This window comes from Taudactylus pleione, unplaced genomic scaffold (assembly GCF_031769625.1).
Source record: "Taudactylus pleione unplaced genomic scaffold, aTauple2 ptg000009l, whole genome shotgun sequence".
NCBI classification, from domain to species: domain Eukaryota; kingdom Metazoa; phylum Chordata; class Amphibia; order Anura; family Myobatrachidae; genus Taudactylus; species Taudactylus pleione.
Genome location: NW_028284412.1, coordinates 4507874 through 4517500, shown reverse-complemented (window position 1 = coordinate 4517500; position 9627 = coordinate 4507874). Strand labels below are relative to the sequence as shown.

At 48.4% G+C, this 9627-nt stretch overlaps 1 protein-coding gene across 6 annotated transcripts in view; it reads left to right on the top strand.

Annotated features, from left to right (window-relative positions):
* LOC148542724 (diacylglycerol kinase delta-like) overlaps positions 1–9627 on the top strand; it is a 200947-nt gene that overhangs the window by 87355 nt on the left and 103965 nt on the right. Inside the window, exon 1 of one of the 6 annotated variants that reach the window (XM_088466960.1) lies at positions 1–17. The exons of the other annotated variants lie outside the window; for them this stretch is intronic. The gene's annotated coding sequence lies outside the window, so the exon portion shown is untranslated. The remainder of the gene's footprint in view (positions 18–9627) is intronic. 6 annotated transcript variants of the gene reach the window in all.

Genomic DNA, 9627 nt, shown 5'->3' with positions numbered 1-9627 from the left:
TATACAGTAATTATGAGGTAAGTACTCTAACCCTTCCCTCCCCCCCCCAACCCTAACCCTCCTTTAGGGGTGCCTAACCTCCTCCCTAGTGCCTAACCCTAACCTCCCCCCTGGGGTGCCCTAAACCTAACCCCCCCTTCCCGCATCCTAAACGTAACCCTCCCGGAGGGGTGCCTGACCCTAACCTCCCCCTGGGGGTGCCTAACCCTCTCCAGGGAATGCCTAACCCTAAGTCCCACTGGGGTGCCCTAAACCTAACCCTTCCCCCTCCCCCCGTGGCTAAGAGGACGGGTGCCCCGGATTTACCTCATTCGGGCCCCCCTAACCCTCCCCCTAGTGCCTAACCCCTAACCCTCACCCTAACCCCAATACTAACTGTTGGGATGCCAGGGGTCGGGATACCGGCGCCAGGATTCTGACTGGGAGGGCATTCCACAGGGTGGGTGCAGCCCGAAAAAAGTCCTGTAACCATGCATGGGAACAAGTAATGCATGGGGATGAGAGACGCAGATCTTGTGCAGAGCGGAGATGTCGGGTTGGAAGATATTTTGAGATAAGTGAAGAGATGTATGTTGGTGTTGTTTGGTTAATAGCTTTATGTGTGAGTGTAAGTATTTTAAATTGAATACGGTAGAAGACCGGCAGCCAATGGAGGGACTGACAGAGTGGATCAACTGACATCGAACCTTTGGTGAGAAAGATCAACCTCGCAGCTGCATCAAAATGGATTGTAGTGGGGAGAGCCTGTTTTTGGGAAGACCAATAAGGAGACTATTGCAATAGTCAATGCGTGAAATTATGAGTGCGTGTATTAGAGTTTTTGCAGTGTCTTGCATAAGATATGGTCGAATTTTGGCTATGTTTTTTAGATGTATGTAACAGGATTTAGAGACAGATTGAATGTGGGGAACAAAAGACAGTTCAGAGTCAAGGATGACACCTAGGCAGCGAGCTTGTGAGGTGGGGTTGATTGTCGAGTTGTCAACAGTAATAGAGATATCAGGTTGGTAACTGTTATTGGCCGGTGGAAATATAATGAATTCTGTTTTGGATATATTAAGTTTAAGGTGGCGAGATGACATCCAAGATGAAATGGCAGAGAGACATTCAGTGACACGGACCAGCACAGATGGTGACAAATCTGGGGAGGATAGGTAAATTTGAGTATCGTCCGCGTACAGATGATACTCATGTTTAAGGAATGATAATGGATTTGAGGAGAATTCGATGTTGAGGAATGATAATGGGTTAGATGAAGTTTCCGATGTTAGTTGATCGGTAGGAACCGATGACGAGTTTATTAGAGATGATTGGTGGGAACCGATGGTGACTCTTTATTAGAGGTGATTGGTAGGAACCGAAGATGATACTTTATTACAGATGATCGGTAGGAGCCGATGGTGACACTTGGTAGGAACCGATGGTGATACTTTATTAGACATGATCGATAGAAACCGATGATGACTCTTGGTAGGAACCAATGGTGATACATTATTAGAGATGATCGGTAGGAACCGATGATGACACTTGGTAGGAACCGATGGTGATACTTTATTAGAGATGATCGGTAGGAACTGATGGTGATACTTTATTAGAGATGATCGGTAGGAACCGATGGTGATACTTTATTAGAGATGATCGGTAGGAACCGATGGTGATACTTTATTAGAGATGATCGGTAGGAACTGATGATGATTTGAGAGATAATTCCCAATGATAATTTCCAGACTCCAGAAGATGATAACAGAGAGAATTCCCAATAGCAAATCCAGACTGCAGCAGATGATATTAGAGGAATTCCCAATGGCAAGTCTGGAGCACCAAGTGTATATCCTGACACCGTCCGTGCGTGGCACGCGACCCGGAGCGCCAGGGGCGTCTTAAGAGAAGATGTGGCCCGTGTGCACTCCACATGCGGGGACCCCTCCTCTCCCCGTTGGTCAGCAGCCGACTGACGCAGCTGGCCAGCTACAGGAGCATTAGTAGACTCGCGGTGGCCATTTTTTGGCGTTCTGTGCATGTGCAGTAGACTCTGGGCACTAGAGTGTGCCCGGAGTCTACTGTTCATGCGCAGAACACCGGAAAAATAGCTGCAGTGGCCATTTTCCGGTGTTCTGAGCAGCGCTGACACCCAATGCGGGACCACAGACAGGTGAGTTTAAAATAATGTGGGTGCAGGGTGTGTGGTGTGTGCCCCGCACACAATGCACCCTTATAGATACGCCACTGCGGAGCGCCCTCTGTGCCAACCTGGATAGGCATCAGAGAGGTAAGAAGGAGACTGCGGGTGGGTGCAGGGTGTGTGGTGTGTGCCCCGCACACAATGCACCCTTATAGATACGCCACTGCGGAGCGCCCTCTGTGCCAACCTGGATAGGCATCAGAGAGGTAAGAAGGAGGCGGCTCCGTTGTGCGCATGCTCGAGACCCAAATAATGACGGCCAAGCCGTCGTTATGGGTCTCCCACCAAAGGGGGTGTGCTGTCGATGGTGATTGACAGCACGCCCCCTTTGGTGTGGGCGTGCCGGGGGCGTGGCTGCCCAGACGGAGGCGTTCCCACAAGGGTCTCGTCGCAAGCCCGATGGTCACGATGGTCTTGACCATCATTTTGGCCGCTCGCTATAGCTGTGGGTGGTCACCCACAGCTATGCGAGTGGCCAGGAGGCCGCTACAAAAAGTAGGAGGGACGGCCCTGATTCAGAGCGAGCGCTCTGTCAGAACGTCCGGCTCTGAATCAGGGCCAGAGACCCTTAAATGATTACAACATTCCACTCAAACAGTTGTCTCATTTAACCTTTAGCAAGCTTATGACAGTGTAATAGCACTGGATTTACTGCCATTTTTCTGACTCCTGATCATTTGACAGTTCTAGGAGTGACCTGGTAACTTTTTCTTCGATCTATAAGTCATACATAAAGAATTAATGAACAGCAAAAAGCCAGTTCCTCTTATGGCAGAGTGACAAGCAGAACAACACTAGAGAAGATTATGTATTTACCAAAACTATAGTAACAATGATTGAAAACGTGAAAATCAGGTCAGGAAAATATGCCTCACTTCATACCTGGAGTTTCTAACCATGGTATTTAAATCTTAGGTATCTGAAATGGAGGTACAGACCTATTTTTCCCCATCCTTCCTCCTTCACTCACAGAGGTATCCAGTCCTGCACGACCAGATCAGGATCTGACTATAATTAGAGACCGGATATTTACATTGCAAATGCAGCGAAACACCACTCAATCTGTACCAGAGACACCAGGTTACAAATATAACCATACAATAGTTAGTTTTAAATATGTACAATGTCGCAGATGAAGCACAACAGAACTTGGCGTGAAAAAAAACTGCGGGCGCTGCATTCTAGCACTTAGTACGCGGGACCTTATTCAATACAGATCGCAATTGCAACAGCATATGCAAATCGGCCGAAGGTGCGTACTGCGCATGCGTATGCACCGCAGTGCGCTTGCGTGAGTTAGCATTGCAATCAAACTGCGATCACTCACGACATCACAGATCGAGTGACGGGATGTCAGCATCTGGGGGTGGTGATGGAGGAGTTGGAGAAATGCAGGCATGCATCTGTTTGAACGCCGTTTCCTGGGCGTGCATAAATTAGCCACTGCGACGGCATACGCAGCTTGAGTACTCACTGCATGCGACGACAGTTGCAGGTTCTAAGTAAGGTAAGACCTGCTGTAATTCTGCACGAGGGTCCGATGTTGCTCGAAGTTACCGATGTATATGCAGGATTGCGAGGTAATACGAATGTACGAAAGCGGTAGTGGGCGTCTATAGGCCGAGTGAGCAGATGCAGACATAATATTGTTTCACAGCAGAACTGCATGCATAATCGCAGCTGCGATCGAAATAGTGATCCGTAGAGAATCAGGCCCACAGATTCAAACTCATTCACACACAGATGTACAAGTGCGGAATATCACATTAAGCAGTGCAGTCTCGTTAAGCAGTTTTGTCGCATCACCAGAGCCGTAACTAGACTTTTTGGTGCCCTGTGCCAGAGAGAGCATTGGCCCCCCTCATTTTTCAAAGGGACATAATGCACCCAAAAAGGGCCATGGCTTCATGGGGAAGGGCCAGGGAAGAGATAGGGGAAGGCCAGGAGATGCTGGGGATGAAATAAGAGGAAGCTACAAGCAAGAATCATAATAAACAGAAATTTGACAGGCCCAAACAGCGCCCCCTGACCGGTGGTACCCTGTGCAATGGCACCGACCGCACTACCCTAGCTACGGCCCTGTGCATCACATTGCGACATAGATGCATATTTGAGCGAAGAAGGTGCTTGGTGCTATCCGAGTGGCACGGCCCCTGGAGTACTGAGAAGGGCTGTTTATTGGGACTGCGACAATAGTGCATGAGGACACTTCTGTCTCTATCATAGGCAGGAGGAGGGAATCATTATTTTTACAATTCACATCAAGAAATATGTACATATAAACAGCGTTGGGGAGAACTGCAAGTGTGTGAATGCTGTCACTAGGAGGCTGGCAGGGCTGGTGGGATGGCAGGGGAGTGACTTCCCATTGGAAGAGCTTTTTGATAATCTCAGTCCGGACTGTTAGTCCCAGGGGGACTGTCTGTCTCAATTAGCAGAATGTGCTTTCAATGGGAAGCAAATGCACTCAATGGGGGTGGCAGATTTTATTGGGGTGGGCTGCCCGTAGTCATAATCTGCCAGTGTATATATAAAAATATATCAATCTCTATATTAACATGCTTGAAAGGTACTGTAGCAAGAGAGACATTACTGATGGCAAACAGAATGGAGCTAGAACTAATCAGGAGACAGAGCTGTCCCGGAAATTATAGTTGTATTATTACTTTAGCACAGGGAATGAGTTGTCTCATAATTTATCCAGACAGCTTCTGTTTAGCAGATTAGTCTTCTTAGTTATTATATACAGTCAGGTGCATAAATATTGGGACATTGACAGAATTTTCATATTTTGGCCTCTATTCACCACCACAATGGCTTTGAAATGAAACAAACAAGATGTGCTTTAACTGCAGACGTTCAGATTTAATTTGAGGGTAATTACATCCAAATCAGGTGAATGGTGTAGGAATTACAACGGTTTCTATATGTGCCTCCCACTTTTTAAGGGGCCAAAAGTAATGGGACTATCAACTCAAAAGCTATTTCATAGACAGGTGTGGCCTATTCCCTCGTTATTTCATTATCAATTAAACAGGTAAAAGGTCTGGTATTGATTATAGGTGTGACATTTGCATTTGGAATCAGTTGCTGTCGACTCTCAATATGAGATCCAAAGAGCTGTCACTATCAGTGAAGCAAGCCATCATTATTCTGAAAAATCAAAACAAACCCATCAGAGAGATAGCAAAAACATTAGGTGTGGCCAAATCAACTGTTTGGAACATTCTTAAAAAGAAAGAACGCACCGGAGAGCTCAGAACACCAAAAGACCCGGAAGACCATGGAAAACAACTGTGGTGGATGACAGAAGAATTATTTCCCTGGTGAAGAAAAACCCCTTCACAACAGTTGGCCAAATCAAGAACACTCTCCAGGAGGTAGGTGTATATGTGTCAAAGTCAACAATCAAGAGAAGACTTCACAAGAGTGAATATAGAGGGTTCACCACAAGATGTAAACCTCTCCCTTAATTACACTTACCTGCAAGATCCGGGCTCCGGTGATGTCTTCCATGTCCTCTGGTCAGGTGATATCCCATACTGCACTGGGACCCGATCACCTGATGACCGGGCCGCAGTGTAGCATGGGAGAGCAGCTGACCGGAGGGAGGACATCACCCGGAGCTCCGACCACTAGTCCCTGGAGTCAGGTAAGTAAATTTTTTTCTTACTTTTTTTTTCGTTTTTTTTTTACAGTGAATTAGCATGTGGTCTGTTTAGACCACACAGCTGATTACTGGGGCCGACTCCCGGCTCTGCTCTCCCCGTTAGAGCGGAGCAGGAGTCCGGTAACTGGGGGAGACCCTGATAATGCCACCTCCAGGTGGCGTTATTATCACAGGGCTTTCCCCGGCATTTTTTTACAATTTATTTTTAGTAACTCTGGTCCAGAGCCGGCCCTTGGCATAGGCATTCTAAGCAAATGCGTAGGGCATCTGGAATTCCTGGGGGCATTCCGCTGCTCTGCTGGCTGCTGCAGAGATTGATAGGAGCTCAGCTCTCTCATCAGGCCAGTGGAGGGGGGGTGTTGAGGGTAATTTCTCCTCTCTGTACTCTTCAGGATTCATGCATCTTACAATGAAGTGCATTGTTCTTCAGCAACCCCCTCGAGGGCCCCAGTTTCCCGGCTAAACAGTGATTGGAGTGCAGTACTGCTGGGGAAATTGCTGCTGCTTCTTCTGCTTTTGTGATGCAGTGTATCCACTGCCCCCATTTACCCCCTCACTACCTGGGGAAATGGGCATGCATTTCAGTCACTGTGCCAGCTGTTGCAACCAGCGACAACTTACATTATACATGTACCAGCAACAACTTATATTGTCCTGTATGAGAATAGGAGGCTGTGTTCAGGATGTCAGAGGTCTGCGCGAGACCCGAATAACGATGGCCAAGCCGTCATTAAGGGTCTCGCACCAAAGGGCGCGTGCTGTCGATGGTGATTGACAGCACGTCCCCTTTGGTGGGCGTGCCATGGGCGTGGCTGCCTAGACGGAGGCGTTCCCATGGGAACGCCTACCGTCTGGGTCCGGCCCAACTGACATCACTAGTGATGTCAGTGGGAGTGCTTTTAGCTCTGATAGAGCCAAAAGCACTCCTGGGCTTGCGGCAGCGAGACCCTACCGCAGGGTCTCGTCACAAGCAAGTCAAGACCATGCCGACCATCATTTTGCCCGCTCGCTATAGCTGTGGGTGGTAACCCACAGCTATGCGAGTGATCAGGGGGCCGCTCGAAAAAGGAGCAGGGACGGCCCTGATTCAGAGCGAGCGCTCTATCAGAGCGTCCGGCTCTGAATCAGGGCCAGAGTGAAAAGTGATAAGGTGCCAGCCAAGTAGCTCCCAACTGTCATTTTTCAAACACAGCCTGTGAGATGACAGTTGGGAGCTGATTGGCTGGCACCTTATCACTTTTCACTCTGTCTGCTAACACTGCTTAGTAAATAGACCCCATAGTATCAACCAATCAGAGTTCCTGATGCGCTGGCAAAATCTTGGAGACGGGAATTAGGGAAAGTAATCAGTTGACAGGAGCGACTGCATTCATTTGTGAAGCGAACAGGACGGGTGGGAGTGTGAAGGGAGATAAGGTCAGAGATGGAAGTAGGAGAGGATTGGGTGAGGGCTTTGTAAGTGAGCGTGAGAAGCTTGAATTGTATTCAGATTGGTTGGTACTTTCTCTCTCTCCACTTTCTCTCTCTCCAAGGTTTACTAAATCTCCCCCATTATCTTAGCCTAGGTACAGTATTTAGATATATTTCTTGCCTAAAAATATAGGTAAATGTGTTTGTATCTAGCTCTCGGAAATGGGTATGTTGCTGAACAGATTTGCTGCCACTAGGCAGGTGAATTTCCTTCCCTTTGGAATATGTGGAATGGAAAACCAGGGGCACAATGTCTGGTTGTTAATTGAGTGGATGTTATTACTATGTGCGTGATCATCTCTATGTAGATTACTACAATATAGAAACATGTCAAACAACAAAATGTTGTCAAACTTATTTATTTATATTTTTTATTAGTTCTTACACTCAAGACATAATTTATAAGTTATATATTGTAAGCACATCAAGATAAGTTTACGGCATCAATAAACAGGTGTGATATGTATTACCGCCGGCCGCCCCCTAGCCTAACCCTAACCTCCCGGGGGGCTGCCTAACCCTAAGTCCCCCCGGGAGCCCTAAACCTAACCCTCCCCCTCCCCCCCGCGGCTGTCCGCTGCGGCGCCCGGCATCCGCTCGATCAGAATGCTGGGTGCCGGTCTCCCAACGTCGGGCAAATTACAGGCGTCTACATTTAGACGCCTGTCATTCGTCCCTAGTCGGGATAAAGTAGTCTGGAAGCCGGCGGTCGGCATTTAGACCGTCGGGTTCCAGACTACATCCCCAATAAACTAATTTGGAAACACTTTATTGCTTTAAACTAGATTCCCATATTTACTTTGACCACCGAAGACACTACTACTAGTGCCTATATTAGGAAACAACTTGCACATGAACATCAAATGGAGCTGCAGTGAACTTCAGCACATGGGTCGGGAAGAGATGTGCAGGAAGAGACGTGCAGGGCATGCCATTCATCTGACCATGTCAACCCCTTTCTTACTGAGGCAAGGGCCTAGGAAAACCTGGGTTGTGTGTTGGTGCAAATGGGTCGGTCCGGGTTATCTGATCCAAGGCCACGTCCTCCGCTTGGAAATGGCTTGACAGCAGTATGTGACTGGGGTTACTCTACCTATGTCATATTCAAGGAAACTCATTGGTTATTCTGAGTCGCCGCATGACATTGCAGTTATATAGCAACGTGATGACCCTGTTCCACAGTTCAAGTACGGTTCAGTGCACCAGCATGTAGTAAGAGACACAGCAGTAATAAATCCAGGAGTACTGACGTCTCTCCCATAGTGCAGAGCGGGCCAGGAAGGTGGAGGAGCGGACAGCGGGGATTCAGGTAAGTGTTTTTTTTTTTATTGTGTCTTTGTCCTATAAATGTAAGGGGCATTGCATAGGGGGGACTACTACTGGGGGAACTATATAAGGGGCACTACTGGGGGTACTGCATAGAGGGGCACTGTATAAGGGGCACTACTGGGGGCACTGCATAGGAGGACCACGAATGGGGGCACTGCATAAGGGGGGCCACTACTGGGACACTACATAAGGGAGACCACTACTGGGGGCACTGTATAAGGGGCACTACTGAGGGCACTGTATAGGGGGACCACTACTGGGGGTTCTGTATAGGGGGCACTACTGGGGGTAGGGGGGTCTTTAATAAATCATGCTGGCTTTATTTATTTGCCTGCTGCAATCATATTTTTTAGTGATAGAGGTTTGTGTCTGTCTGTGTGTGTACTCCGTCATAGGCTGAGTGGTATATTTTACTGTAGTGATCCTAAATCCTGTGTAAGCTGTTTCTGTCTATATATATATATATTTATTTGTGGCTAGATATTTTTTCATTGGTTCGGTAAGCAAGGATTTGGAAACCCCCCTTTCAAAATCCTGCGTTTGTCACTGGAGGGGGCCCGTGTTCACTCACCATCCAAACCCCCTCCTCTCTCTCCGACTGCTGTGGCATACTGACAGTTTCGGTAGACTGCGGGCATTAGTCTGTGCCCGGAGTCTACTGCGCATGCGCAGAACACTGGTAAAGTGGCCGCTGCGGCCATTTTCCAGGCATTCAATGTAGCGCCTCTCCAGCCGACGTGGGACTTCGGAGATGTAACTGTTAGGAAGTATGGACAGGGGCGTAGAGAGCCACGCGGGGCCCCGGTAAAGAGGGGGCGTGGCCTAGTTTGAGAAGGCATGGCCACGCCCCCTTGAAAAAAAAAAGTGTTTTGCAGCGCCGCGAAGCGTCGCTGCGCGCCGGGGAGGGGGCGCTGTGAGCCCCTCAGCCCGGCGCAAAGCCAGTGGGGGGCGCGATCAGTGTGATCTCTACCCCCTT